Here is a 27,914-nt window from a genome sequence, read left to right as displayed (position 1 = left end):
GGCGGAATCCAGCTCCTGTCTAATCTCTGCGGTACATATCCCAGGTGTAGACAATTGGGAGGCGGATTATCTCAGCCGCCAGACTTTACATCCAGGGGAGTGGTCTCTCCATCCAGATGTGTTTTCTCAGATTGTTCAGATGTGGGGACTTCCAGAGATAGATCTCATGGCCTCTCATCTAAACAAGAAACTTCCCAGATCCAGGGATGTTCAGGCGGAAGCAGTGGATGCGCTGACACTTGCTTGGTGTTATCATCCTGCTTACATTTTCCCGCCTCTAGTTCTCCTTCCAAGAGTGATCTCCAAAATCATCATGGAACAATCATTTGTGATGCTGGTGGCTCCAGCATGGCCACACAGGTTTTGGTATGTGGATCTGGTTCGGATGTCCAGTTGCCTGCCTTGGCAACTTCCGTTACGGCCAGACCTACTATCTCAAGGTCCGTTTTTCCATCAGGATCTCAAATCATTAAATTTGAAGGTATGGAAATTGAACGCTTAGTACTAAGTCATAGAGGTTTCTCTGACTCAGTGATTAATACTATGTTACAAGCTCGTAAATCTGTTTCTAGAATGATTTATTATAGCGTTTGGAAGACTTGCATTTCATGGTATTCTTTTCATAAATTCTCCTGGCATTCTTTTAGAATTCCTAGAATTTTACAGTTTCTTCAGAATGGTTTGGATAAGGGTTTGTCTGCAAGTTCCTTAAAAGGACAAATCTCCGCTCTTTCTGTTTTATTTCACAGAAAGATTGCTATACTTCCTGATATACACTGTTTTGTACAGGCTTTAGTTCATATTAAGCCTGTTATTAAATCAATTTCTCCTCCTTGCAGTCTTAATTTGGTTCTGAAGGCTTTAACATGCTCCTCCATTTGAGCCTATGCATTCTTTGGACATTAAACTACTTTCCTGGAAAGTGCTGTTCCTTTTGGCCATCTCTTCTGCTAGAAGAGTTTCTGAGCTATCTGCTCTTTCTTGCGAGTCTCCTTTTCTGATTTTTCATCAGGATAAGGCAGTTTTCTAACAACATTAGTAGAGAAATTGTTGTCCCTTCCTTGTGTCCTAAGAATTCTTTGTAAGGAGCTTTGAAATATTATGTGAAAGCTACTAAAGATTTCAGGAAGACTTCCAGTCTGTTTTATTTTCTGGTCCTAGGAAAGGTCAGAAGGCTTCTGCTATTTCCTTGGCTTTTCGGTTAAAACTTTTGATTCATCAAGCTTATTTGGAGTCGGGTCAGGCCCCGCCTCCGAGAATTACAGCTCATTCTACTAGATCAGTCTCCACTTCGTGGGCTTTTAAGAATGAAGCTTCAGTTGATCAGATTTGCAAAGCGGCAGCTTGGTCCTCTCTGCATACATTTACTAAATTCTACCATTTTGATGTATTTGCTTCTTCGGAAGCAGTTTTTGGTAGAAAAGTTCTTCAGGCAGCTGTTTCAGTTTGATTCTTCTGCTTTTGATTTAATTTTTTTTTTATCTTTCAAAAATGAAAATAAACTTATTTTTTTTGGGTTGTGGATTAATTTTTCAGCAGAATATGGCTGTTTTTTATTTTTATTCCCTCCCTCTCTAGTGACTCTTGTCTGGAGATCCACATCTTGGGTATTGATATCCCATATGTCACTAGCTCATGGACTCTTGCCAATTACATGAAAGAAAACATAATTTATGTAAGAACTTACCTGATAAATTAATTTCTTTCATATTGGGAAGAGTCCATGAGGCCCTATGATTTTTTGTATAAAGCACAATTATTTCCAAATTTCCTTTGTTGATGCTTTCTACTCCTTTCTTTTTCACCCCACTGCTTGGCTATTCATTAAACTGAATTGTGGGTGTGGTGAGGGGTGTATTTATAGGCATTTTGAGGTTTGGGAAACTTTGCCCCTCCTGGTAGGATTGTATATCCCATATGTCACTAGCTCATGGACTCTTGCCAATATGAAAGAAATGAATTTATCAGGTAAGTTCTTACATAAATTATGATATATATATATGTATGTGTGTATATAGAGATATTACACACACACACACACGGTAATATATACTCGAAAACGTTCCATTAAAAAATAACTTGCACCGTTTCAGAATAACAACCTTTTTTCAGTCATGTGACTGCTATTGAAAAGCATTGAGAAGCAGTGCATTGATTAAAATAGCCAGCAGGTGGAGCTGTCCGCTTGTGTTGCAGCAAAGATATGCAAGCCAAGCAATCTGAAATTAATCAGTTTAACCAGACCTGAGCTATCTAGCAGCTTGCAAAGGAACAAGATCTTCCTGTCTATAAATCAGTCCAGATTGGAATGCATAGAAAGAACTGTTTGCAGAAAAATGCAAGTAAAGTTTGTGTTGTGTGATTATTTTATTAGGTTTATAATGCTGTTTAGCAAATGTTTTTGTTCATTTAACTTAGTTTAATTATATATTGTGTTGTGTGATTATTTTATTAGGTTTATAATGCTGTTTAGCATTTAAATTCTTCATTTCAAAGCTTTAAAAATAATGTATTCGGTGTTACTTACGCCAATTTTGAGAGGGGCCTGGAACCCAACTCCCTCACTTCCCATTGACTTACATTATAAACTGGGTTTCAATTTACAACGGTTTCGATTTACAACCATTCCTTCTGGAACCTAACCCCGGCGTAAGCTGAGGGCTACCTGTGTGTGTGTGTGTATCTATCTATCTAATCTATCTATCGAATCTATCTCTATCCCTGTTTCTATTTTAAATTCTGTATAGACTGGTAAATTGCTAAGGCTGTCACTCGTGGCCACCAACCACAGTCGTGCCTGAATTACCCTATTGCCAACCAATAGAGAATATATTCAATTATAAGTTTCTTATAAAGAAACCATTATCTTTTGGTACCCAAATTGGACCAGTTGGACTGTATTGAAGGCAAATACAACATATACTTATATATCCCCCTAAACTTTATCATAGATTGGTGTATATAATGACTACAGCAATCCCCAACGTTTAAGCTTGTAAGTAAAACAAAGGAACATAAGAATCTCATGAATGAGCAGAAACTTTCCACCATTTAGTAAAGAGTTTAACATTAACTTTGGTCGGTAAAACACATTGGATTAAATTTATAAATGCCTGATTATAACCTACATATTTAGAGAGATAAAATATGCCTTTGGATAGCAACTCTATAAATACAGGACTGGGAATCTTGGAGGAGACAAGAGTAAGAAAGTGGAGTAAACTGCATAAGCATATAAATTTGTTGTGTACAAGTTGTAATTAAACCTTGACTCCCCTCTAGTGGTGGAAAATGGTAATTGCATCTTCTATCAAGAAATATTAATTTAAATCCATATTCTGATGTAGAATCTATTCCTGTAGATAGTGCTTATTAAAAGAGAGATAACAATGATAAAACATTACAATGGTGAACTAGAAAAGCTGCCAGAGTGCCTATAGGCAATATCTAAATTGGGGCCTAGAGCAGAGCCGTTAGAGAGATGAGCATAACAAGGATAATAAATAGATTGACCTAGAGTCTCTTCTAATATAGTTAAATAAAGAATCGTCCCGCTCTGGCATTAAGAATATATGGTTCATAAAGGGGAGTTAATACCACTGGTGTTTTAAAATGTGACAATTTTGCAGGCATTTTTAAAGTAAGGAGTGAGAAAACAGTAAAAGGTATATACCTAACATGGCTACACGGGAAGCATCAAAAACTACTACAGACCAACAAAACTGTATGGGTATATAAAAAATTGGGTAAATGCCAACAGTATAAGCTACAGAGCAATATCGCCCAAGACGTTTTGTGTAAAAAAGGGACAAGTGAAAAAATCAGAGATCAGGTTGTAGTCACAAACCTATGTATAAAACAGCTGTATTTAGTATCGGAATTGATGTTCATATGCACGTGACAAACTCCAGCAAATCTGTTAAATATACTGACTGGAAACCAAACAATATTCAGTATCTTCCTTCAGGTAGTAGAAATAAAATGTCCACAGTCTGTAGTTAAACTGAATCCAGTCAGAAGAGGAATTGCAGTCTATCCTATTCCGGTTCTAAGAGTGGCTCCCAAAATTGTTAATCGATCCCTCCAGACCAAGTTCGTGTTTCTACTATCTCGGGTTATCTCGGCTAAGAAGCGCATGCCTCAGAAGTCTGACTTTCCTTTCTCTGACCCTGGCCGAGGTTCAGCAGGACAGTCCACATCCTCCACAGCCCTCTCATTGTCCAAGACAGACTCGGCCCGTATGTGGAAAGCAGACGAGCCCTCAATCCTTCTAATTCCCTTTGTGGAGAGTGAAATCTCTCCCTGCGGTGTGCCTTCACCTTGTGCTAATCCGCTTGAGAACGTATCACTCGGCGTCACTTGGGTCGTGTCTGTCCCGTCTGCATTAGGTGAGTCCAAAGCGGATTGCAGAGTCTCCGCAAAAGAGAGCTGATATTTCAGTAGAAGATCTCTGATATCCTCTAATAGATAGTGAATAGGTGCCAAAGTGAAGCTGAGACTCGCCAGCAGTAGTACGTTGCAGGCATGATACTTAAGTGTAGCTCTTATATAGCGAAGCGTTGCGGTATCTCTATTGCCGGTAAATCCAAGGCAGAGGCACTCTGTTCTCCACTGTCCTTGCGAGATTGGTAGCTCCTTGTCACTGGGATAGATTGTATAGGAACCTTCTTCTTTTCGTTATTAAACCTCCTCACACAGTTAAAAGATGGCCGCTCTCAAAAGGCCTCACCTAATGTCGCCCCAAGATCATGCAGAGTTGCTTGACTCTTCGATGTCTCTGAATCGGCAGATGTCTTATGTACAATCTGTGGGCTAATAGACCCCCTGTAATTTTCAATTAAACTGAGCTGAATGGCCAAATATAAAGTTACTAGTAGTATTTATAGCCAGAGCTATGGCAGCATGCGACCGTTCAGACACAGAGCTAGCTCCGCCCCCATTCTACAACATTTTAAACCGCTCTTACATCTATAATTTTTAAAATAATTTTTAAAAGAGTTGTGAAGTCTCTCCCCTGCCTTTTAAACTTTCTAGAACACAGAATAACCCTGGTATAGTAACATTTTGAAAATGAATTGCAGAGAAATCGTTACTCTCAGATATCCGAATAGCAGTGTCTCTTTTTTGTGTGTGTTTACAAGGTAAAAATAATTTCAGCCTGTATTCAAAGATGTCAGTTGATCTCTTGTGCCCAGGAACATGTGGATACATTAACAGTTAATGTCTGCAGATCTGGGCTATGAAGCAGCTGAGCATTTTTTTTTTTTTGCACTGCTTTAAAGACAAAATGACTATCCCTTTAAAGGGACAGTCTACACCAGACTTTTTATTGTTTAAAAACATAATCCCTTTATTACCCATTCCCCAGTTTTGCATAACCAACACATTTACATTAATATACTTTTTGCCTCTGTGATTACCTTGTATCTAAGCCTCTGCAGACTTCCCCTTATCTCAGTGCTTTTGACAGACATGCAGTTTAGCCAACCAGTGCAGACTCCTAGGTTAAGATTTTCAAAAATACCACCAAGGAAACAAAGCAAATTTGATGATAAAAGTAATTTGGAAAGTTGTTTACAATTGCATGCCCTATCTGAATCATGAAAGTTTATATTTGACCAGACTGTCCCTTTAAATACAAAATACAGGAATGTCTTTATATTGGCTTGTACGCTAGCTTATACTCATCAGGATCCATTCTCTAACCTTTCATCATATGATGAATATGTTCCAGGAATGAGGGGACTAGTAAAGGAAATGACTTAAGTCGATCAAAGGTTAGTGGTCATATCTGCTCATATGGTGAGCATTCGTTAAGACAGGAGACGCGATATATAAATATTGTTAGTTTTTCTGAAATGTAATTGTATGCTTACTTGTAGAAACACAAATATATATTGGCTGCTAAAAAACTAAATTATATATATATATATATATATATATATATATATATATATATATATATATATATATATATATATATATATATATATATATATATATATATATATATATATATATATATATATATATATATATATATATATATATATATTAGGGCTGAGCGATATGGGCAAAAAAAATCACAATTTTTTTGAAAAAAAACCCTGCAATTGCGATTTAATTGTGTTTTTATTATAAATGACTAACACCTTAATTTTGCATTCTAAAGTTTATTTAACACTACAGAATCTTAATCATTGTTTCCCAATGTCCAATACACTCTTGGAGCATAAAAATACAAACCACAAACTAGTTAAAATAAAATTTGCTGCCTGTAATGTGATTAAATAGTAGCCACTAGCCAGTTATTAGGTCTTATGACACACAACCTTGTCCTGTTTTCTTGGACAGTCATTCTAACAGTGGACAGTGGTATGATTAACAAATGAGACACACGCGCACACACACACACACAAAAAATATATATAATGTATATGTATGTAACATAGAAAACTCAGGCACTTCCCAGATAAAAGTACAAGGAGCTTTATTATACAAAAATAGTTTAGTATAAAAACAGGCAATAGCGTGGTATACAAAAATCCACGCTGACCCGCTATTACTCAGTGAATAAGGACTGCTGGGATCCTATACAGCAAACACGTTTCGTGCTTGGACAGCACTTGTTCACTGCTTACAGGATACCCAGACTCCTCTGTCCTTAAATAGAGTTTCTTAAAGGTACATTTACTCTAATTCATCTGTCCTTATTGCTAAGTCAATTAATTAAGCAATTCTATGCGGACTCGGTTACAAATGTGACACTATGCATAATATATGTATTCATCAATCCTCATATTTTTAATTAGTATCAAATTTTTCTTGTGAATTAAGTAACCATATATATATAAACAACCTTTAAAGATATTACTACACACTATCAATCATTAGTTATAACCTTAGTTAAGATTCATAGTGCTCTCCTATATCTATTGTTTTCCATTACATCTATATTAAATCCATTTAATTAGTTGATAAATGAATAAACAAATGAATAAATAGACAGTGTGTGGTCAGACACATAGGTCAATATCTCTCCTGAAGTTTAGATCATAGGGGATAGAGGTGTTCATTGTAAAGATCCAAGAAACCTCTCTAAGATCTAATTTCTCTTCTCTATCTCCCCCTCTCCTCCATTGTGGGACGTGATCAATAGCTTGGACAGATAATAGATAAACATCGGAATTATGATTATTTCTAAAATGCTGTGCTTTAGGGGTGTCAGAGTCAGGGTCCTCAATGGATCTCACATGAGATAGAAACCTGTCCTTGAGGGATCTTTTAGTTTTTCCTATATATTGCTTATAGCACCCCCTATAGGTTAACAGGTAAACTACATGTGTTGTAGTGCAGTTAATGAAGAAGCTTATTTTGTGTGTGTTAGTCGTAGTTGTTGAAACAAATGTGTCTCCCTCTATTACATGATCACAGGTCTTGCAGATTTTTTTCCTGCACTTAAAGAAACCTTTACGTTGTCTTAACCAACAAGTATTACTAGACCTTTTTGAGCAGTCTGAGGGTGACACATGATTTCCAATTGTTTTCCCTTTCCTAGAGATATAATCACAGCCCTTCCTTACAATTTCCTTTATTCCTGGATCTGTATGCAATATAGGAATATTACGTTTTATGATGTTACATATCTCTTTATACTCCAAACTATATGTGGTAAAAAATTTTGGCTTGCATTTTGTGGTTGTTGTGATATCTCTTATGTTTGTTTTTATATATCAGAAGTTCTTGTCTCGGTATTGCATCAACCTCTGTGCGTGCTTTCCTAAGGATATTGATATCATAACCTCTGTTTATTAACCTTTCTGTTATGTCAGCTTGTTTGGTGTAATCTTCAGCTTTAGAGCAATTTCGCTTAGCTTGAATATATTGTCCCTTAGGTATACCATATATTGTATGTCTCGGATGACATGAGTTAAATTCAAGAATAGTGTTTCCCGATGTCGGTTTTCTATAAAGGTCTGTTTCAACTGAGCTTTATGTTTCACCTACTGAAATAATTATATCTAAAAAGCATATTTGATTTATACTTTGTTCTCCTTCAAATTTGATCCCACATTGGTTCATATTGAGGTAGTTACAGAAATTTTCCACTTTCTGTTCATCACTATCAATGATGAAAATCAGGTCATCTATGAACCTAGCGTATAGAATAATGTTGTTTTTTAGGGGGTTCCCATCTCCAAAGACGTGGAACCGCTCCCACCATCCCATAAAGAGATTGGCGTAACAGGGGGCAAACTTTGCCCCAATAGCGGTTCCACGCCTCTGGAGATAGAAGCCCCCCTCAAACATAAAAAAATTGTGTGTAAGTATTCAATTGAATACATGATGAACTGTTTAGTATTCTCATCATAATTACTTTGATTTTCCAGTAAAAAATCTATCGCTTTAAGACCTTGTTGGTGAGATATAGAGGTGTATAGGGAGACTACGTCTGCTACCAAGAATCTATAACTTGGCTTCCATTGAATTTTCTTTAACTTTAGTAATAAGTCAGTAGTGTATTTAATGTAACTGGGTAATTTGTTGACCAAGGGTTGTAAATATGTGTCCATGAGGTCTGACAGAGGTTCATTAAGTGAATTAATGCCCGCTATAATGGGGCGTCCCGGAGGATTTACCATACTTTTGTAGACTTTTGGGAAGTAGTGAAATATGGGAATGATAGTATGCTCGGGTATTAACGCTTCCTCAATTGATTGTGTTATCACATTATTGTATCTGGCCCTTTTTACAATTTCACTCAACACTTCCCTATATTGTACACTGGGATTTTCTCTTAATCTACTATATACCTCACTATCATGTAATTGACGTTTTACCTCAGTTACATAAGCAGATCTGTTCAATACCACAACATTTCCTCCCTTATCCGAGGGGCGTACAACAATTCTGTCGTCATTAGCAATCTTATTCAGTGCTTCCTTCTCTTTAAAGGACACATTGTGTTTACACTTTCTGGATTTTTCACTCAGTTCTCTAAGCTGCTCTTCTGCTACTTTCTGAAATGTTTCCACAGGGTGTGTTCTGGAATTCACTGGGTAAAAATTACTCTTTTTTTTCTAAACGTAGAAAAATCTAAGTCCCTTTCCTTAACAAGATTTTCTTCTACTCCTACATCCAATAATCCCTGTAAGTCTATCACTGAACACACTTCAGAAAATATTAAGCCTTCCTCAATTATTGCATTCTCTGAGATTGCAGTCCTTTCTTGTACCTCCACAGCATTAGCAAAATGTTTGCGCAATATTAATTTTCTAACAAATCTGTTCACGTCCAACACTGTGAACAAATTAAAATGCTGTGAAGGTACAAAATTAAGACCCTTTGATAGTACCTTTAAGAAACTCTCTATTTAAGGACAGAGGAGTCTGGGTATCCTGTAAGCAGTGAACAAGTGCTGTCCAAGCTTGAAACATGTCTGCTGTATAGGATCCCAGCAGTCCTTATTCACTGAGTAATAGCTGTGTCAGCGTGGATTTTTGTATACCACGCTATTGCCTGTTTTTATACTAAACTATTTTTGTATAATAAAGCTCCTTGTACTTTTATCTGGGAAGTGCTTGAGTTTTCTATATTACTTATCTATTTTCTGGCACTGTTTGGCGAGCAGTACTTACTCGGAAGCACATCCTGGATATTCACGTCACCCCCCCCCCCCCCGAAGCTCCAATGTGCCATGACAGCGTGTGTAGAGGGTAAGGCAGAGCGTGACGCTGCAAACACTTTAGTGTATGTATATATATGTGTGTATATATATATATATATATATATATATATATATATATATAATATAAATATATATATATATATATATATATATATATATATATATATATATATATATATATATATATATATATATATATATATATCTCAAAAAAGGATTCCGGAGTCCCAAAGAAAAAGAGAGGTCTAAAGCCCATAGTCTAGGGCACACATTTCCAAACTTTAGTAGTTGTTATCAGGTATAGACACTATGCACACTGCACTTAGATAAGATAAACATAGAAAATTTATTGCAGATAATAATAAAAAAGTTTACACAGGAGCTGCGGTACACGCAGTCACTCACAGTATTGCATTTGTATTTAGAAAAGGGACTGGGCTTTGCGCCATCCTCAAACTTTGACTTATTTCGCACAATAACAGATGTAAATCGTTTTGTAAGAAGTGTGGTACTAAAGAAACACTTTGAAAAAATAAAAGGTGTAGATAGTTCTTTGAGACAAAATCAAAGATCAACAGTTCAAAATGAAGATTGTCCACGATCTATCCAAACTAATGAGAGTTCACAACCATTGAATCCATCATACGACAGTGCATTTTTCCTTAACACATCCTTATCTTTGGGTACACAAAATCTAGCTCTGTCTAATATTTCTTCTACTACAGGTATCGAAAACACATCTAGTTTAAATCCATCTTTACCAACAAATACAAATTCCAACCTAGACCTATGTGAAGTTGTAGATGCAGACATTGATTTAGATTTCCAGGACGCAATAACAGGCCAAATTTTGGAAGACCTGACAGATAATTCTAATAGAACAACAACTAACATAAGTACACATAAAAAAATAAACATTTGAGAACTAAGAGTACATTTTATCCGATCCAATCACGTAATAATTACATAGATATGTTCCAAGAAAAAACTCATCGTGATCTTGTGGAACTACATAAACAGATTAATACTGAAACATCAAGAAAGAAATTTTATCAAAATTCAAATATTACATTAAATCAAAAAGAAGCTTTAAAATCACTGGAACCCCAGCCGATAAGGGAGGATCGATAGTAATTCAAAATACCATAGATTACTATCAAGAAGCCATTAGACAACTGGGAGATATATCAACATACAAAAAACTCCCCACAAATCCTTTACATAGATATCAGAATGACCTTAAGAATCTATTAGACTGGGGAAAACACCTAGGTATATTGGACAAAAAAGTCTATGACTACCTTTATGTAGAACAACCGGTAACAGCAAACTTTAGACTAGTACCCAAAATACATAAAAATTTGGACTGCCCGCAAGGACGCCCTATTGTGTCAGGTATAGGGGGAATGAGTGAACATCTCAGTGAATGGTTGGATAACATACTCCAACCTTTTGTTCACTCACTCCCTAGCTATGTGAGAGACACTACACATGTTTTAAACAAAATGAATAAATAGACTTGGAATCCATCACTTAGCTGGTTAACAATAGATGTGTCCTCACTTTATTCCTGCATTCCCCACGAACTTGGTGTGGAGGCAGTGAAATATCATTTACAGCTTAAAAGTGATTTTCCTGATGAAATGATTGAATTCATCTTGGAAGTTTTGAGTTTTTTACTCACACACAACTTCTTTATGTTTGACTCATGCTATTACCTACAGGTTTGCGGTACGGCGATGGGGGCCAAATTTGCCCCCTCGTACGCAAACCTGTTTTTAGATTGGTATGAGTCAAGGTACATTTATGGAGCGGATAATATTTACAGTGGTCTTATCAAGACATATCTTAGATATATTGACGACCTGTTAATTATATGGTCAGGCACTGAACAACAGGCCAATGATTTTGTAAACTATTTAAACAATAATAATGCAAATCTTAGATTTACTCATCAATTCAGTAAATATCAAATTGAGTACCTAGATATACAACTTAAAGGAGAAGTATCAAATATACACACTGAATTATTCCGGAAGAGGATTGCAGGAAACACAATCCTTAGAGCTGATTCCTGTCATTCAAGACATCTAAAAATAGGAATCCCTAAGGGACAACTAATTAGAACAAGACGAATATGTACAGATTTGGACAACTATGATAGACACTCACTAGAACTAATCAAAAGATTGGAACAGAGAGGCTATAAAAGAGAAATGTTGCAGCAACTCAGACAACAAGTTAGAGCTATGAATAGGGATAAACTATTGAAAAATAAAAATAAAAACAAAAAGAAGTCAATTATGGCAGAGGATGTGAAATTTATCACTCAATTTAGTAATCAGTTTTCAAAAATTAAAAACATAGTTAACAAAAATCTGGAAATTTTGACCCTTGATCAGGATTGCAAGACAATCCTGGAAAGGGGCATCAAATTCATTTCTAGAAAAGCACACACAATTGGAAGCCGCTTGATTAGTTATGTTTATAACTCTGATTCCAGATCTAAGGAGACCTGGTTGGCAAGAAAAGGTTTCTTTAGATGTGGCAGACATTGTAATGTGTGTATTCATTGTAAGACAGGGGATACAATTGTATCAACTTCTAATGGCTACACACAAAATATAAAATACAGGCTTGACTGTTGTTCTAAATATGTTATCTATCAAATCACCTGCGATATCTGTGGGAAACAGTATACTGGATCTACCAGTAGAAATCTAAAGGATAGAATACGCGAACATCTAATCTCTATTGAAAAGGACCCCCCAAAAACACCGGTGGCTAAACATTTTAATCTACACCCAGAAAATAAGAAAGCACTAAGATTTCAAGCAATTGATTATGTCCCCGTAAATAAGAGAGGAGGTAATAGATATAAAAAACTACTGGATGTTGAAGTACAATGGATTTTTAGGTTAGAAACGAAAGAACCAAAAGGTATCAATCTTAGGTGGGACCTTGATCTATACCAAGGAATGTAATTATTATCTAAGAACCAGTGAGACACTACAGTGAGGATAAACAAGGTGAATTTTTTCACCCAAGTAATTAAGTACTAGTCTATATCACTCAAATATGTAGTTTATCTCTTTTTTGTACTAATAGGAAATTGCACTGCTCTTTGATTTAAACTGAGCCCAAAAAAAAAAAAAAAGGCATTATATATTGCTCTCTTTATTCGAGGATAATCTAAATTATTCCTATTTCTTCTGTTAAGTGTGATCAGTCCACGGGTCATCATTACTTGTGGGATATTAACTGCTCCCCTACAGGAAGTGCAAGAGGATTCACCCAGCAGAGTTGCTATATAGCTCCTCCCCTCTACGTCACCTCCAGTCATTCTCTTGCACCCAACGACTAGATAGGATGTGTGAGAGGACTATGGTGATATATTTAGTTTTTATATCTTCAATCAAAAGTTTGTTATTTTATAATAGCACCGGAGTGTGTTATTCCTTCTCTGGTAGAATTTGAAGAAGAATCTACCTGAGTTTTTCTATGATTTTAGCCGGAGTAGTTAAGATCATATTGCTGTTTCTCGGCCATCTGAGGAGAGGTAAACTTCAGATCAGGGGACAGCAGGCAGATTAATCTGCAAAGAGGTATGTAGCAGTTTATTATTTTCTGACATGGAATTGATGAGAAAATCCTGCCATACCGTTATAATGTAAACTCAGCCTTAAATGCAGTAGATGTAGCTGATATCAGGCTGTCATGTATGTATATTTTACACTTCAGTTTTCTGGGAAATGGTACTTCTCTGGCTTTTAAACTGTATACATAGACTTAACCTATTTTGCAGGGACTTGCAATAGGTTTTAAATGACAATTAATTATTGAGGTAAAACGTTTTTTTGCTGGCATGTAAAAACGTTTTTTTCTCTGAGGTACTGGGTGAAAAAATGTTTTGGGCACTTTTTTCTTCTGTTAAGTGTGATCAGTCCACGGGTCATCATTACTTCTGGGATATTACTCCTCCCCAACAGGAAGTGCAAGAGGATTCACCCAGCAGAGCTGCATATAGCTCCTCCCCTCTACGTCACTCCCAGTCATTCTCTTGCACCCAACGACTAGATAGGATGTGTGAGAGGACTATGGTGATTATACTTAGTTTTATATCTTCAATCAAAAGTTTGTTATTTTAAAATAGCACCGGAGTGTGTTATTACCTCTCTGGCAGAGTTTGAAGAATAATCTACCAGAGTTTTGCTATGATTTTAGCCGGAGTAGTTAAGATCATATTGCTGTTCTCGGCCATCTGAGGAGTGAGGTAAACTTCAGATCAGGGGACAGCGGGCAGATGAATCTGCATAGAGGTATGTAGCAGTTTTTATTTTCTGACAATGGAATTGATGAGAAAATCCTGCCATACCGATATAATGTCATGTATGTATACTTTACACTTCAGTATTCTGGGGAATGGTACTTCACTAGAATTACACTGTAAGAAATACATAAAGCTGTTTAATAACTAGAGATTATGTTTAACGTTTTTGCTGGAATGTAAAATCGTTTTCATTTGCTGAGGTACTGTGTGAATAAATGTTTGGGCACTATTTTTCCACTTGGCAGTTGCTTAATCTGTTTTTCTGACAGTTTCTGTTCTCCCTCACTGCTGTGTGTGAGGGGGAGGGGCCGTTTTTTGGCGCTTTTTCTATGCATCAAATATTTCAGTCAGCAACTCATTGTATTCCCTGCATGATCCGGTTCATCTCTACAGAGCTCAGGGGTCTTCAAAACTTATTTTGAGGGAGGTAATTTCTCTCAGCAGAGCTGTGAGAATTATAGTTTGACTGAGATAAAAAACGTTTATTCTGTAATTTGTTTCCTGCTTTCAGAATTTGTTATCTTTGCTAATGGGATTAAACCTTTGCTAAAGTTGTGTTGTTTACAAGGATTGAGGCTATAACTGTTTCAATTTATTAATTTTCAACTGTCATAGATCTTCTGTGCTTCTTAAAGGCACAGTACATTTTAATATTATTCTAATTGAATTGTATTTCCAAGTTGCAAGTTTATTTGCTAGTGTGTTAAACATGTCTGATTCAGAGGATGATACCTGTGTCATTTGTTGCAATGCCAAAGTGGAGCCCAATAGAAATTTATGTACTAACTGTATTGATGCTACTTTAAATAAAAGTCAATCTGTACAAATTGAACAAATTTCACCAAACAACGAGGGGAGAGTTATGCCGACTAACTCGCCTCACGTGTCAGTACCTACATCTCCCGCTCAGAGGGAGGTGCGTGATATTGTAGCGCCGAGTACATCTGGGCGGCCATTACAAATCACATTACAGGATATGGCTACTGTTATGACTGAGGTTTTGGCTAAATTACCAGAACTAAGAGGTAAGCGTGATCACTCTGGGGTGAGAACAGAGTGCGCTGATAATATTAGGGCCATGTCAGACACTGCGTCACAGGTGGCAGAACATGAGGACGGAGAACTTCATTCTGTGGGTGACGGTTCTGATCCAAACAGACTGGATTCAGATATTTCAAATTTTAAATTTAAACTGGAAAACCTCCGTGTATTACTAGGGGAGGTGTTAGCGGCTCTGAATGATTGTAACACAGTTGCAATACCAGAGAAAATGTGTAGGTTGGATAAATATTTTGCGGTACCGACGAGTACTGAGGTTTTTCCTATACCTAAGAGACTTACTGAAATTGTTACTAAGGAGTGGGATAGACCCGGTGTGCCGTTCTCACCCCCTCCGATATTTAGAAAAATGTTTCCAATAGACGCCGCCACCACAAGGGACTTATGGCAAACGGTCCCTAAGGTGGAGGGAGCAGTTTCTACCTTAGCTAAGCGTACCACTATCCCGGTGGAGGATAGCTGTGCTTTTTCAGATCCAATGGATAAAAAGTTAGAGGGTTACCTTAAGAAAATGTTTGTTCAACAAGGTTTTATATTGCAACCCCTTGCATGCATTGCGCCGATCACGGCTGCAGCGGCATTCTGGATTGAGTCTCTGGAAGAGAACATTGGTTCAGCTACTCTGGACGACATTACGGACAGGCTTAGAGTCCTTAAACTAGCTAATTCATTCATTTCGGAGGCCGTAGTACATCTTACTAAACTTACGGCGAAGAATTCAGGATTCGCCATTCAGGCACGCAGGGCGCTGTGGCTAAAATCCTGGTCAGCTGATGTTACTTCTAAGTCTAAATTGCTTAATATACCTTTCAAAGGGCAGACCTTATTCGGGCCCGGGTTGAAAGAGATTATCGCTGACATTACAGGAGGTAAAGGCCATGCCCTGCCTCAGGACAAAGCCAAAGCCAAGACTAGACAGTCTAATTTTCGTTCCTTTCGTAATTTCAAAGCAGGAGCAGCATCAACTTCCTCTGCACCAAAACAGGAAGGAGCTGTTGCTCGCTACAGACAAGGCTGGAAACCTAACCAGTCCTGGAACAAGGGCAAGCAGACTAGGAAACCTGCTGCTGCCCCTAAAACAGCATGAATTGAGGGCCCCCGATCCGGGATCGGATCTAGTGGGGGGCAGACTTTCTCTCTTCGCCCAGGCTTGGGCAAGAGATGTTCAGGATCCCTGGGCGCTAGAGATAATATCTCAGGGATACCTTCTGGACTTCAAATACTCTCCTCCAAGAGAGAGATTTCATCTGTCAAGATTGTCAACAATCCAGACAAAGAAAGAGGCGTTTCTACGCTGCGTACAAGAGCTCTTGTTAATGGGAGTAATCCATCCAGTTCCACGATCGGAACAGGGACAGGGGTTTTACTCAAATCTGTTTGTGGTTCCCAAAAAAGAGGGAACTTTCAGACCAATCCTGGACTTAAAGATCCTAAACAAATTCCTAAGAGTTCCATCGTTCAAGATGGAGACTATTCGGACAATTTTACCTATGATCCAAGAGGGTCAATACATGACCACTGTAGATTTAAAAGATGCTTACCTTCACATACCGATTCACAAAGATCATTATCGGTACCTAAGGTTTGCCTTCCTAGACAGGCATTACCAGTTTGTGGCTCTTCCATTCGGATTGGCTACAGCTCCAAGAATCTTCACAAAGGTTCTGGGTGCTCTTCTGGCGGTACTAAGACCGCGGGGAATCTCGGTAGCTCCATACCTAGACGACATTCTGATACAAGCTTCAAGCTTTCAAACTGCCAAGTCTCATACAGAGTTAGTGCTGGCATTTCTAAGGTCACATGGATGGAAGGTGAACGAAAAGAAAAGTTCACTCGTTCCACTCACAAGAGTTCCCTTCCTGGGGACTCTTATAGATTCTGTAGAAATGAAGATTTACCTGACAGAGGACAGGCTAACAAGACTTCAAAGTGCTTGCCGCACCCTTCATTCCATTCAACACCCGTCAGTGGCTCAATGCATGGAGGTAATCGGCTTAATGGTAGCGGCAATGGACATAGTACCCTTTGCACGCTTACACCTCAGACCACTGCAACTGTGCATGCTAAGTCAGTGGAATGGGGATTACTCAGACTTATCCCCTTCTCTGAATCTGGATCAAGAGACCAGAAATTCTCTTCTATTGTGGCTTTCTCGGCCACATCTGTCCAGGGGGATGCCATTCAGCAGACCAGACTGGACAATTGTAACAACAGACGCCAGCCTTCTAGGTTGGGGTGCCGTCTGGAATTCTCTGAAGGCTCAGGGACAATGGAGTCAGGAGGAGAGTCTCCTGCCAATAAACATTCTGGAATTGAGAGCAATTCTCAATGCCCTCCTGGCTTGGCCCCAGTTGACAACTCGGGGGTTCATCAGGTTTCAGTCGGACAACATCACGACTGTAGCTTACATCAACCATCAGGGAGGGACAAGAAGCTCCCTAGCTATGATGGAAGTATCAAAGATAATTTGCTGGGCAGAGTCTCACTCTTGCCACCTGTCAGCAATCCACATCCCGGGAGTGGAGAACTGGGAGGCGGATTTCTTAAGTCGTCAGACTTTTCATCCGGGGGAGTGGGAACTTCATCCGGAGGTCTTTGCCCAAATACTTCGACGTTGGGGCAAACCAGAGATAGATCTCATGGCGTCTCGACAGAACGCCAAGCTTCCTCGTTACGGGTCCAGATCCAGGGATCCAGGAGCAGTCCTGATAGATGCTCTGACAACACCTTGGGACTTCAGGATGGCTTACGTGTTTCCACCCTTCCCGTTGCTTCCTCGATTGATTGCCAGAATCAAACAAGAGAGAGCATCAGTGATTCTAATAGCACCTGCGTGGCCACGCAGGACTTGGTATGCAGACCTGGTGGACATGTCATCCTGTCCACCTTGGTCTCTACCTCTGAAACAGGACCTTCTGATACAGGGTCCCTTCAAACATCAAAATCTAACTTCTCTGAAGCTGACTGCTTGGAAATTGAACGCTTGATTTTATCAAGACGTGGATTTTCTGAGTCAGTTATTGATACCTTAATACAGGCTAGGAAACCTGTTACCAGAAAGATTTACCATAAGATATGGCGTAAATACCTATATTGGTGTGAATCCAAAGGTTACTCTTGGAGTAAGGTTAGGATTCCTAGGATATTGTCTTTTCTACAAGAAGGTTTAGAAAAGGGTTTATCTGCTAGTTCATTAAAGGGACAGATCTCAGCTCTGTCCATTCTGTTACACAAACGTCTGTCAGAAGTTCCTGACGTCCAGGCTTTTTGTCAGGCTTTGGCCAGAATTAAGCCTGTGTTTAAAACTGTTGCTCCACCATGGAGTTTAAACCTTGTTCTTAATGTTTTACAGGGCGTTCCGTTTGAACCCCTTCATTCCATTGATATAAAGTTGTTATCTTGGAAAGTTCTATTTTTAATGGCTATTTCCTCGGCTCGAAGAGTCTCTGAATTATCAGCCTTACATTGTGATTCTCCTTATTTGATTTTTCATTCGGATAAGGTAGTCCTGCGTACTAAACCTGGGTTCTTACCTAAGGTAGTTACTAAAAGGAATATCAATCAAGAGATTGTTGTTCCTTCTTTATGCCCAAATCCTTCTTCAAAGAAGGAACGTCTACTGCACAACCTGGATGTAGTCCGTGCTCAAAAATTTTACTTACAGGCAACTAAGGAATTTCGACAAACGTCTTCTCTGTTTGTCATTTACTCTGGGCAGAGGAGAGGTCAAAAAGCTTCCGCTACCTCTCTTTCTTTTTGGCTTCGTAGCATAATTCGTTTAGCTTATGAGACTGCTGGACAGCAGCCTCCTGAAAGAATTACAGCTCATTCTACTAGAGCTGTGGCTTCCACTTGGGCCTTCAAGAATGAGGCCTCTGTTGAACAGATTTGCAAGGCTGCAACTTGGTCTTCGCTTCATACCTTTTCCAAATTTTACAAATTTGACACTTTTGCTTCATCGGAGGCTATTTTTGGGAGAAAGGTTCTTCAGGCAGTGGTTCCTTCTGTATAAAGAGCCTGCCTATCCCTCCCGTCATCCGTGTACTTTTGCTTTGGTATTGGTATCCCAGAAGTAATGATGACCCATGGACTGATCACACTTAACAGAAGAAAACATAATTTATGCTTACCTGATAAATTCCTTTCTTCTGTAGTGTGATCAGTCCACGGCCCGCCCTGTTTTTAAGGCAGGTAAATATTTTTTAATTTATACTCCAGTCACCACTTCACCCTTGGCTTTTCCTTTCTCGTTGGTCCTTGGTCGAATGACTGGGAGTGACGTAGAGGGGAGGAGCTATATGCAGCTCTGCTGGGTGAATCCTCTTGCACTTCCTGTTGGGGAGGAGTAATATCCCAGAAGTAATGATGACCCGTGGACTGATCACACTACAGAAGAAAGGAATTTATCAGGTAAGCATAAATTATGTTTTTCCACTTGGCAATAGTTTTGATTTAAATTAGAGCAGTTCACTGATCCCTCTCACTGTTATGTGTGTGGGGGAGGGGCCATTTTGGTGCTTTCACTATGCATCAGAAAAACTCAGTCAGAGGTTCATTTTCTTCCTGCATGATCCGGTTCATCTCTACAGAGTTCAGGGATCTCAAGAGTCTTTTTTGAGGGAAGTAATCATTCACAGCAGAGCTGTGCTGATTGTATTGACTGTGATATAAAAAACGTTTATTTGTGTATTTTTTTTTTTCTGCTGCCTGGGTTAGTTATCATTTGCTGAGGGGAACAATCCTTTGCTAAAACTGTATATTCTGACAATGATTGATGCTATAACTTAATTATTTTATCTGTTATAATATTTTCTGTGCTTCTTAAAGGCACAGTTCGTTTTCATATTATTTGTAAATTACTTTGAAAAGTATTTCCAAGTTGCTGTTTATTTGCTAGTGTGTTAAACATGTCTGATTCAGAGGAATATCTCTGTGCTATATGTGTTAATGCCAAAGTGGAGCCCAATAGAAATTTATGTACTAAATGTATTGATGCTACTTTAAAAAATAGTCAATCTGTACAAATTGAACATATTTCACCAAACAACGAGGGGAGAGTTATGCCGACTAACTCGCCTCACGTGTCAGTACCTGCATCTCCCGCTCAGGAGGTGCGTGATATTGTAGCGCCGAGTGCATCTGGGCGGCCATTACAAATCACATTACAAGATATGGCTACTGTTATGACTGAAGTTTTGGCTAAACTACCAGAACTAAGAGGTAAACGTGATCACTCTGGGATGAGAACAGAGTGCGCTGATAATGCAAGGGCCATGTCTGATACTGCGTCACAGTTTGCAGAACGTGAAGACGGAGAGCTTCATTCTGTGGGTGACGGTTCTGATCCAAATAAACTGGACTCAGACATTTCAAATTTTAAATTTAAGCTTGAGAACCTCCGTGGGTTACTAGGGGAGGTATTAGCGGCTCTGAATGATTGTAACACAGTTGCAATCCCAGAAAAAATGTGTAGGTTGGATAAATATTTTGCGGTACCGACGAGTACTGACGTTTTTCCTATACCTAAGAGACTTACTGACATTGTTACTAAGGAGTGGGATAGACCCGGTGTGCCTTTCTCACCCCCTCCTATATTCAGAAAAATGTTTCCAATAGACGCCGCCACACGGGACTTATGGCAAATGGTCCCTAAGGTGGAGGGAGCAGTTTCTACTTTATCTAAGCGTACCACTATCCCAGTGGAGGATAGCTGTGCTTTTTCAGAGCCAATGGATAAAAAATTAGAGGGTTACCTTAAGAAAATGTTTGTTCAACAAGGGTTTATATTGCAACCTCTTGCATGTATTGCGCCTGTCACGGCTGCAGCAGCATTTTGGTTTGAGTCTCTGGAAGAGACACTTCAATCATCCACACTAGATGACATCACACACAAACTTAAATTCCTTAAGTTAGCTAATTCATTTATTTCAGATGCCGTAGTACATTTAACTAAACTTGCGGCTAAAAATTCAGGATTCGCCATTCAGGCACGCAGAGCTCTGTGGCTAAAATCCTGGTCAGCTGATGTTACGTCTAAATCTAAATTGCTTAATATTCCTTTCAAAGGGCAGACCTTATTCGGGCCCGGCTTGAAAGAGATTATTGATGACATTACAGGAGGTAAAGGTCATGCCCTGCCTCAGGACAAGGCCAAAGCCAAGGCTAGACAGTCCAATTTTCGTTCCTTTCGTAATTTCAAAGCAGGAGCAGCATCAACTTCCTCTGCACCAAAACAGGAAGGAGCTGTTGCTCGCTACAGACAAGGCTGGAAACCTAACCAGTCCTGGAACAGGGGCAAACAGGCCAGAAAACCTGCTGCTGCCCCTAAGACAGCATGAATTGAGGGCCGACGATCCGGGACCGGATCTAGTGGGGGGCAGACTTTCCCTCTTCGCCCAGGCTTGGGCAAGAGATGTTCAGGATCCCTGGGCGTTAGAGATCATATCTCAGGGATACCTTCTGGACTTCAAATCCTCTCCCCCAAGAGGGAGATTTCATCTGTCAAGGTTGTCAAAAAAGAAGGAAGCGTTTCTACGCTGCGTACAAGATCTTTTATTAATGGGAGTGATCCATCCAGTTCCGCGGTTGGAACAAGGACAAGGGTTTTACTCAAATCTGTTTGTAGTTCCCAAAAAGAGGGAACCTTCAGGCCAATCTTGGATTTAAAGATCCTAAACAAATTCCTAAGAGTTCCATCGTTCAAGATGGAAACTATTCGAACAATTTTGCCCATGATCCAAGAGGGTCAGTACTTGACCACAGTGGATTTAAAGGATGCTTACCTTCACATACCGATTCACAGAAGTCATTACCGGTATCTAAGGTTTGCCTTTTTAGACAGGCATTACCAGTTTGTAGCTCTTCCATTCGGACTGGCTACGGCTCCAAGAATCTTCACAAAGGTTCTGGGCACTCTTCTGGCGGTACTAAGACCGCGAGGAATTTCAGTAGCTCCGTACTTAGACGACATACTGATACAAGCTTCAAGCTTTCAAACTGCCAAATCTCATACAGAGATAGTACTGGCATTTCTAAGGTCGCATGGATGGAAAGTGAACGAAGAGAAAAGTTCTCTCTTTCCACTCACAAGAGTTCCCTTCCTGGGGACTCTGATAGATTCTGTAGAAATGAAGATTTACCTGACAGAGGACAGGTTAACAAAACTTCAAAATGCATGCCGTGTCCTTCATTCCATTCAAGAGACCAGAAATTCTCTTCTATGGTGGCTTTATCGGCCACATCTGTCCAGGGGAATGCCATTCAGCAGGCCAGACTGGTCAATTGTAACAACAGACGCCAGCCTACTAGGTTGGGGCGCTGTCTGGAATTCTCTGAAGGCTCAGGAACTATGGAATCGGGAGGAGAGTCTTCTTCCAATAAACATTCTGGAATTGAGAGCAGTCCTCAATGCTCTTCTGGCTTGGCCCCAGTTAGCAACTCGGGGGTTCATCAGGTTCCAGTCGGACAACATCACGACTGTAGCTTATATCAACCATCAGGGAGGGACAAGAAGCTCCCTAGCAATGATGGAAGTATCGAAGATAATTCGCTGGGCAGAGTCTCACTCTTGCCACCTGTCTGCAATCCACATCCCGGGAGTGGAGAACTGGGAGGCGGATTTCTTAAGTCGTCAGACTTTTCATCCGGGGGAGTGGGAACTTCATCCAGAGGTCTTTGCCCAAATACTTCCACGTTGGGGCAAACCAGAGATAGATCTCATGGCGTCTCGACAGAACGCCAAGCTTCCGCGCTACGGGTCCAGATCCAGGGATCCGGGAGCGGTCCTGATAGATGCCTTGACAGCACCATGGACCTTCAGGATGGCTTATGTGTTTCCACCTTTCCCGATGCTTCCTCGATTGATTGCCAGAATCAAACAGGAGAAAGCATCAGTGATTCTAATAGCGCCTGCATGGCCACGCAGGACTTGGTATACAGATCTGGTGGACATGTCATTCTGTCCACCTTGGTCGTTACCTCTGAAACAGGACCTTCTGATTCAGGGTCCTTTCAAACATCAAAATCTAACTTCTCTGAAGCTGACTGCTTGGAAATTGAACGCTTGATCTTATCAAAGCGTGGTTTTTCTGAGTCAGTTATTGATACCTTAATACAGGCTAGGAAGCCTGTCACCAGAAAGATTTACCATAAAATATGGCGTAAATACCTATATTGGTGCGAATCCAAAGGTTACTCTTGGAGTAAGGTTAGGATTCCTAGGATATTGTCTTTTCTACAAGAAGGTTTAGAAAAGGGGTTATCCGCTAGTTCCTTAAAGGGACAGATCTCAGCTCTGTCCATTCTGTTACACAAGCGTCTGTCAGAAGTTCCAGACGTTCAGGCTTTTTGTCAGGCTTTGGCCAGGATTAAACCTGTGTTTAAAGCTGTGGCTCCACCATGGAGTTTAAACCTTGTTCTTAACGTTTTACAGGGTGTTCCGTTTGAACCCCTTCATTCCATTGATATAAAGTTGTTATCTTGGAAAGTTCTATTTTTAATGGCTATTTCCTCGGCTCGAAGAGTCTCTGAGTTATCAGCCTTACATTGTGATTCTCCTTATTTGATTTTTCACTCGGATAAGGTAGTTCTGCGTACTAAGCCTGGGTTCTTACCTAAGGTAGTCACTAACAGGAATATCAATCAGGAGATTGTTGTTCCATCCTTGTGCCCAAATCCTTCTTCGAGGAAGGAACGTCTTTTGCACAATCTGGATGTAGTTCGTGCCCTTAAATTTTATTTACAGGCAACTAAAGATTTTCGACAAACGTCTTCCCTGTTTGTCGTTTACTCTGGTCAGAGGAGAGGTCAAAAAGCTTCTGCTACCTCTCTCTCTTTTTGGCTTCGTAGCATAATTCGTTTAGCTTATGAGACTGCTGGACTGCAGCCTCCTGAAAGAATTACAGCTCATTCCACTAGAGCTGTGGCTTCCACTTGGGCCTTTAAGAATGAGGCCTCTGTTGAACAGATTTGCAAGGCTGCAACTTGGTCTTCGCTTCATACTTTTTCCAAATTTTACAAATTTGACACTTTTGCTTCCTCGGAGGCTATTTTTGGGAGAAAGGTTCTTCAGGCAGTGGTTCCTTCTGTATAAAGAGCCTGCCTATCCCTCCCGTCATCCGTGTACTTTTGCTTTGGTATTGGTATCCCACAAGTAATGATGACCCGTGGACTGATCACACTTAACAGAAGAAAACATAATTTATGCTTACCTGATAAATTCCTTTCTTCTGTAGTGTGATCAGTCCACGGCCCGCCCTGTTTTTTAAGGCAGGTAAATATTTTTTAAATTATACTCCAGTCACCACTACACCCTTGGCTTCTCCTTTCTCGTTGGTCCTTGGTCGAATGACTGGAGGTGACGTAGAGGGGAGGAGCTATATAGCAACTCTGCTGGGTGAATCCTCTTGCACTTCCTGTAGGGGAGCAGTTAATATCCCACAAGTAATGATGACCCGTGGACTGATCACACTACAGAAGAAAGGAATTTATCAGGTAAGCATAAATTATGTTTTTGCATCAACAAGGCCACTCTCAAAGGGAAATTGGCAAACAAACTGGATACTCAAGATGTGGTAATCAGGTTGCTATAAACTTTCAAAATCTGATAGAAAGTTTCTGTTTCTTCTTTGAGAAACTGGAAGAAGTCCAGCAAGGACCTGGCTCAGCATCTGGCAGGCTCCCAGTGTTAATTTTGTCGACTAAAACTAGACTAAAATAACTAAAACTAAAGAAATTCTGATGACTAAAATACGACTAACACTAAAATGGCTATAATGACTAAAACTAAATCAAAATGACATTTTAGTCAAGACTGATTAAAACATTTTATGCAAGGTGTTATAATAATTTATAAAAATAAAGACGTTATATACCACAACAGTTAAATCTGTTAAATCTGTATTGCATGTTCAAACCTTAATACCATAGATAAAAACGGGTTAATAAACCTTTACTCCAGGAGTATATGAGTTTGGAAGTTCTAGAGCAGTGCTAATATCGTTGAAAAATGTTTATCTGTGAACAATCAATGGATTCTTCCTATAGAAAGAAGCATAACTCACGAGTATGGGTTTAAGTCATGCTGTGCCTGTGCTAGCTGCAGAAACTTTTTGTTGTGTTAAGTTACTTGATACTTGTTTTAATTATTAACAGAGAACTGTTAAAGTTTTTATATTGGGTAATATGTTCACTACAGCCAATACCGTTTACAGTTTTTGTTTTTTTTAAATATATTTTAAAGTTGCACTTCTGTTTTGTTTATGAAACTTGGTTTTATTTAGTTTTAAGTTTAATAAAGATGTTAAATATCACAACGGCTAAATCTATGTCTGTATTGCATGTTTAAACCTTAATACCACAAATATTAACAGGTGTTATGTTTACTTCTAAAGTATATAATCAGTTTGCAAATTATAGAAAAATGCTTAAATAATGCATTGCACTTTAACTACACCCCTTAGATTTTAGTCTACTAAAATCTACTGGAGATTCAGTCGACTAAATCTAATGGAAATTGTCGACTAAAACTAGACTAAAACTAAAACAATTTAGATGACTAAAATACGACTAAAATGGTATTTTATTAAATTAGGGAGTGTGTGGACTCTACAATTGATATAAATATAAAGACCAGGTGCCTGCAGTCATAAAGCAGTATATACAATATATTAAATAAGAAAAGACATAGCCATTATTGTCTCTGGCTATGCAAAAGAATGACAAGGCGGCACTCAAAGGTCAAAGAAAATAAGTGGTTTATTTTGCTTAAATCCCTGTTTAAATGGACATTGATTCACCCCAAAACATATACGTGCAATTAAAATGAGGAATGAAACTTTACCAGGCCTGGTATCTATGATAAATCTAACACATAGTTACTACACATATCCAGAAAGCACATAAGTGTAACAACATGCTTCCTTAAAATTATTGAAACTGTGTTTAATTTTGCAACAATGTTGCCATTAGATAATGAGAAACAAATGTCCCAGAATCGGAGCACTTAGTGTATATAACACGCTCCTTAATAATGGATAGATTGCCACAAGAAAGTTCCAGTGTTCCTGTGTAAACCAGCTGATAACATATAAGCAGCCTCACCACAACTCGCGGTATGTTCCTTTAGCCTGCTGGATGTATCTCCACCATATCTGTTCCAAGACAAGCTGAGTTTAAACAGCACTGGATTCCGGTATATCCACGGCACAAAGGGCTCCTCTTTATCACTGCACCTTTTTGATTGCAAGAAAGAAGCTTAAAGGCACCAAGGCTGCTGTTGTATGCGCTGGTAAAACAAATTCACCTTGAACACGGACACTCCATTAACCGCTGCCAGGTAAGTTATTCCTCTACTTCAAAAGTTGCCGCTCTCATGAAACGTCAGGCATGACTCGTTTCGCCCCTCCCCTTTGTGGGCTGACCTCAGGGCTTCATCGGATGCTTGATATTGGCTGACACAGCCTTTATATACTGTTCTAACATTAATTAACTTTTTCACAGAACATCATAATTCAGCAACCATATCATGAACATTTTAAAACACAATCTGCGCACATACATTTCAATTCTTATCACTGCGCAAATAGAAAACGGGGAAATGTGTTTCTGGAATTGGCAATCTAGCTCAATTATGCCCCCTCTCTCATCTGCACCAGAAATTCACAATTTTGTGAAGTGTGTAGAAAGAGAGATTGGGGAATTACAAGTCTGTGGTGTTGTTATAAATGATAATTTGAGTGTAAGTGAAAGGAGATCTCTTTTTGAGTTACTCAATCACAAAGATATCATTTTGAAATCCTCAGATAAAGGAGGCAATCTGGTAGTCATGAATGAACATGACTATGTAGCTGAAGTCCATAGGCAGTTGTCAAACACAACACAGTATGAGTTAACAGAGAGGTCAGCTTTTGACAAATCTTGTAATGAATTGCTATTTATTATAAATTATATATATATATATATATATATATATATATATATATATATATATATATATATATATATATATATATATATATGAAATTCCTGAGGAGGAAAATCCTAAGAGGATACGCTTGGAACACAGGTTAACAAAGTAAGACCTATTACTTTGAAATTGGGTTTGTACCCATATGCATCAATAGATATAAACAACACAGTGATTAGTATAGGTGAAAAGTAATGGCAAAAGTAAATAGTGAATAAAACAGTGAATAAAACAGGCGCTCAAGGACAAATTGTGTGTGGAATCAGTGATGCATTACAATATTCAAATAATCACAGATGAACAATAATAATATTGTTGGTGAAGGGTAAATTGAAAAAGTACTTGTCAATGTCCAAAAGCTTGTATAGTGTAAAAAAGTGTCCAATCCTAATATGTGGACGGTGATGTGTTCAGGTGTTTGGCGTGCTCCTCTTGTGTCCCGTGGTGCGATGGGTCAAGGTGTCTAGAATGAAAAATAAACAAGGGGCGCCAACATAGTGTGAATCGTTTAAACAACAAATATGAGTGATGTGCAAAAAACTACTCACAAGGAAAGAGGCACCTTAAGTGAATAAGGTGCGAGAAAGCAGGCTGACATTCAAAATCTAGCAGTCAGTACGCTGGAGGTCTCACCCAGAGGACCTGTGGAATCCGGATAGGCGTCTGGAAAGTGGCACCCACGTTTTTTAGGGCCAATGGCCGGACTAGGTAAGCTGCAAGCCGATAGATGTTTTCCTGCTGCACTCACACAGCCAAGACTCTTCCCATAGTACCCACATTTTATTGCATCCCCAAGCTGCATAAGTGTATGAATAAACCACCGGGACGTCCAATTATCTCGGGCATAGGGGGCCCAATGGAAGGAGCGAGTA

The 27,914-nt window shown here is 39.1% G+C and overlaps 1 protein-coding gene across 1 annotated transcript in view; it reads left to right on the top strand.

Annotated features, from left to right (window-relative positions):
• VAPA (VAMP associated protein A) overlaps positions 1-27,914 on the top strand; it is a 208,146-nt gene that overhangs the window by 89,959 nt on the left and 90,273 nt on the right. The gene's annotated exons all lie outside the window — the stretch shown is intronic.

Source organism: Bombina bombina, chromosome 5 (genome assembly GCF_027579735.1).
Source record: "Bombina bombina isolate aBomBom1 chromosome 5, aBomBom1.pri, whole genome shotgun sequence".
NCBI classification, from domain to species: Eukaryota; Metazoa; Chordata; class Amphibia; order Anura; family Bombinatoridae; genus Bombina; species Bombina bombina.
The sequence above is the reverse complement of the archived record's forward strand: the minus strand, read 5'-3'. Positions and strand labels throughout refer to the sequence as shown.